General features: G+C 42.3%; 1 non-coding gene across 1 annotated transcript; it reads right to left on the bottom strand.

Annotated features, from left to right (window-relative positions):
• Positions 1 to 3,472: 3,472 nt before the first annotated feature.
• On the bottom strand, positions 3,473 to 3,578 carry LOC147711875 (U6 spliceosomal RNA). Its single transcript, XR_015296271.1, has one exon. It is a non-coding gene; the product is annotated as a U6 spliceosomal RNA (small nuclear RNA).
• Between the last annotated feature and the right edge of the window lie 1,670 nt (positions 3,579 to 5,248).

Genomic DNA, 5,248 nt, shown 5'->3' on the forward strand with positions numbered 1-5,248 from the left:
ATGTGGTTAAGGAATCTTGGCTTAAGTAATGTGTACTAAAAACATAACTTTTCCTTCGGTTTGAGATTAACTTAATGATGCTGCTGAATGACGTAGTTCACTTGCTTTTCTTCCAATAAAAAAAGAAAAATCAAAATGCATTGTGAATCAATTGATTACAATATTGAATTAAGCCACTATGGCATTATGAATGGCAGTGCAATCAAGTATGAAGAATATTTAGGAATCATGAAAGTGAATGATTTTGGTTGTAATACAATAATGAATATTTGTGTTGGCACAAAGATTTTATTTATTTGTTCATGTGATGTAAAATAGTGCATGAAATGCAAGGTTAAAAGCACGAAGCAGGGATTTGAAAAGTTATTTTATGTTTATTCTATATGTAACATCAGTCCATATGAGTACATTATGTAACGTGAACTTGTCATGTGATCAAAGCCGCTGAGTCTGCTGAAACGCGTAATGGTGGAAAAGCTTGAATACATTTAAAAAAAAAGCGAAAACTGACGATCTGACGCTGGTGTCTGCTACAGTTGTGTGGATAAATTCAGTATATATATATATATATATATATATATATATATATATATATATACATACATACATATACATACATACATATATATATATATATATATATATATATATATATATATATATATATATATATATATATATATATATATATATATATATATATATATATATATATATATATATATATATATCCCAACAAGCAGGTAAGCCCAAAACGGAGTGAAGCCTCTAGGAATTTGCATCGCACTTCTCTTTTAATTACATCGTGTAGGCAGGCAGCATTTCAAGTACAGACTTCAAATAAAAGTTAGCCAAACGCGTTTCAGGAAACAAAATCCCTTCTTCAGTGGCATAGTCAAGAGTCACTGAGAACACCGTTCATAGCACAATATATTTTCCAAATGCCGGCCTCAGTGGGCATGTCCATCCGTGGAACTCTGGGCATCGTAGTGCATAGGGTTTTTCCCATGTAGGGCGGCTTCTCAGAGTCTTTCAATTTGAACAAATTATCCCTAGTGGGTCGAAGTCTTGTGATTTTCCAGCAACAAGGTGCAGGAGGTGCGAAATGGAAGTTATACAGTGCAGCTTCTCTGTGTTGAAACTCACATCAACCCACATGGGAAATACAATTTGACAATAGTGAGAACGTGCAAGCACTCCACGGTGATTCGATGCCACAGCACCCCATTGACCAGAAGGCAGTGCGAACTGCCTCCGCCCATTCTGGTGAAAGTCATGTATAATTCAGGTGCTATGGCCTGCTGGACACTTTCTCATCAGTCTGCCTATGAAGAAGTGCGCTCAGCGCACGAAACGCGTCGGCGAAAGGACATTTACTTGTGTTGTTTGTTTTACCGGGTTGTTGCAGCTTCCTTCAATTAAACGCCGAACTCATACCTACCTGCTGTGTGTCTCTTTCTAGTCAGGACACACTTTGTTGGATATATATATATATATAGAAACAAACCCCAAGTCTAAAAAAAGCGGATTACAAGCTAAAGATGTCAGCTTAATGCGTACTATGCACCATCTACGCACTGAGGATGATCAAGATGTGAATACTCAAATGATCGCTAACACGGAGGACATTGACATCAACATGACCAGTGACAGTCCATTCAAACCATCATCGACTTTCAATCCCAGCATGCCGAGAGATGCCATTGACATCTATGCCGATAGACTGATAGAGGAGCTCAAGAAACTTCAACTTAAAACCATGAAGCAGCGCAAACCACCTAATTCCAACATGAGAGCATATAATAATCTGATGCAAAAGTTAAAAAAAGACAACAAAACTGTTATCAATCAATCAGACAAAGGTTGCAATACAGTGCTTTGGGCCACACAAGACTACATCGAAGAAGCCTATCGACATCTTAATGATGAACTATGCTAAAACAGATTTTCAAACTGCTAAAATGATCCAGGAATCGTATGCAAAAGATCTGTACTTATGGAAACGTGAGGGACTATTATCAAAAGATGAACTAACATTTTTACACAAAGTTCACCTGGTGTTACCAAACATTTATTTTGTACCCAAAGTACATAAACAGCAAACACCGGTGCCAGGCAGGCCCATCGTATCGGCGATTAACAGTGTATTTGAAAACACATCCAAATACATAGACTTTTATCTGCAAGAGTTTTTTGTCTCCCTACCAGCCTACATCAAGGACACAACGGAGTTTTTATATCTTTTGAATCAATGCACATGGTCTGACGGCTTTTTACTCATGACAATGGATATAGCCACGCTATATACTAGCATAGCACACGCAAATGGAATAAGAGCGGTCAAATACTATCTGGACCAACACCCTATCGAACTGTACCAGCATGACAAAATGCTTATTAATATGATAGACAAATGTCTTAATAATAATATCTTCTCATTTAACAATGTGGTATTTAAGCAATTAAGAGGGGTGGCGATGGGGGCATGTTTTTCCCCCACCTACGCGTGGCTCCACGTGGGTTAGTGGGAGGAACATGTCCTCAAAGTTGACCATGCAGCGTATTGGGAAAACTGCTGCACACTAAATCATTGTGCATTGCATATACTCGTCTGTATGTTACAGTAGGAGTTTTGGGCAAAATAGTTTTGAGTACATGGTCGGTTAGGATGATGGGCCTTTCTTGTTTAATCAATTTAGTGATCTGGCGGGCTTGACAACTATAACCTGTTATGAGGCGGATGGTATTATCAGTGTTGACTTCTTGCGTTTATAGATGGTTTTCTCTGTTGGGATTTAATAGTTCAAGTCGGTTGAGGCGATTGGCCTTTGACATGCTGGCATCTAATTTTTTGGCATTGTAGCCCCTGGCAAAGAGTCTGTTTTCGCAGTCTTGTTGGTGTTTATCTCTCATCTCATGGGTACTACATGACCTATGTATACGCAAGAATTCCCCATAAGGGATGGCTGTAATAGTGTGGTGTGGATGGAAACTTCTCGTGTGCAGGATGGTGTTGCCTGCTGTGCTTTTCCTAAACAGACTAGTTGTTATTTCATTATGCACTATATTAACCTGCACATCTAGAAAAGTTGCCTCTTTTGCGCTAATATTAGCTGTGAATTTTAAATTCAGTTGATTGTTGTTAATATCCTTCACAAAATAGTTAGCTTCTTGCATTGAACCAAGCCAAATTATAAACACGTCGTCTATGTATTTCCAGGGAGCCAAGGACCAGGCCCAGGAGGAACCTGCAAAAGAACGACAGCAGGAAACCCGGACAATAAAAAAGAAAGAAACAGGGACCGCTACACGGAACTCACCAGGAGGGCAGGCAGAGCACCCCAACAGCCCACCGCTCCCCAATAGACTGCCCAGACTACCTCCAGGACATCAGCGCCAGGCAGGGCAGACCACACCACCGCGACATCTGGGGAAGGCATCGCAGCGCTGGGAAACGGGCCAAACCCAGCAGCAAGACATATCACGCTTCACGAAATTGCGTGACAACCTTGCGCAGGGGCTATATAATCTACTCAGTACCGTGCCAAGTCCAGTATACGCGCCGCCGAAGCGAGCACCAATACCACCGAAACCGGCAGCCAGCCAAGTACCCCCATCAACATGAAGGGAAAAGGACAAACGGAAGGGAAACGTCGAAGCGAAAGACAAGGACTGCACAACATGATAGAGCCAACACCGCAAACCGGGACTCACCCGAAGTGGGGGCCGCAGCACCATGAACAAGGCCCCCACACACCCAGCCGGCTCCGGAATCCATCCAGAGCGCTCCTCCAACAACAGAAGCAGTGCATCTCCCACCCGGCCAAGCACGGGGAGACGCGCACAGGTGACCCGGAAGTCACATCGGGAGACGGCGCACCAGCCGCAAAGGGCCAGCAATCCGGAACACCAGCTAGGAAGAAGCCATGCAATCCAGCAAGCCAGGCAGGCTGGGAGGCAGACATCAGGAAACAGCACCCCTGCCCGAGAAGCCAGGCAGCCGGGCAGGAGGAGCAGAGAAGGACCAGCACGCCACCCCAGACCGGCAGGAGCAGGTGCAGCAAAATCACAGCATACAACAAACCATTCTGTCGGAGACAGAAAAAAGAACAGGCTGCATACTGGGCTGGCACCGCTTATGTACTCCCAGTGGGAGGGAGCAGGTAGGGTATCCCAGCATTCTCCTTTTCTTTTTTTCTGTCGTGGAGATAGTCATCTCCATATTTTAAGGAATGGGACGAGGTCAGGAGGGACCTGGGGGTAATGCCCAGGCGGCGGTAGTGTGGATGCCTCCATGTGGCTCCCGCCAGATTGGGGAGATTCTGGCCCGTTTTCAGCGTTGTGTTCGGGGCCCTCGTACGATGTATGCTGAGACTTCTGTTTTCTCGTTTGTGGCTCGTTTCTTGGCGTCGCTCATTTCCGGCCAATGGTTGTGCCCGGTTTGATTGCCTAATCATAATAGGAGACAGTCATTGTTTTTAGTGTAATTAGATTTGTACTGACACATCCAATGATATGTGGTCAGAAGGGGTTGTCTTAATATTCATTTAGGGGATGGTGTTGAGATGGTGTTAGATGATCTGCATTACATTTCTTTTTCTGATTTGTCAAGTTGTCCAACAATTTAAATCACCTTATACTGATCATGTTATTTGCATTGTGCATTTTGCTATATAGCACGCAGATTTTGGAGGTAAGTCAGTCTACTTTGCTTCGACTCTTTGAGACAAGGCCTTCATTATTGTGTCCGTTGCTTTGGACTTAAAATATTTTTACTGAAAGACTTGGCTTCATGTCAGACCCAGTGCTGCATTTGATTGAGCCTTATTCTAACTCGCTACAGTGATTTACTATGCTTTTTTGACTATTGATTTTTGCCATCCGTACTGCGATTAAAAATATTTTATAAACTTTGAGGATTTCTAACTCTCCTGATTTTGAACCTACTTGAGTCTTATGATTTACTTTATTACTGCTTGTCTCATAATGACTTTGATATTGTTAGGGACACATTACCTCATTTATTTATGAGGTAAACACCTCCCCGGACCTCTGTAGATGCTTTATCTACTATCTAACTGATTATTAAAGATAACCTCAGCAGTTTTACAGGACTCTCAACCCTCAGCCATTCCCTTTCATCTTGGCAATGAAACATAGTTTCATAGGCCTTTTGCAAAGATCATGCTGTGGGTGTTGCATTTTCATTCCTAATTGCAACTTCAAATTATTTAATTTTCTTGCCCAG

Source organism: Lissotriton vulgaris, chromosome 5 (assembly GCF_964263255.1).
Source record: "Lissotriton vulgaris chromosome 5, aLisVul1.2, whole genome shotgun sequence".
In the NCBI taxonomy this organism is placed as follows: Eukaryota; Metazoa; Chordata; class Amphibia; order Caudata; family Salamandridae; genus Lissotriton; species Lissotriton vulgaris.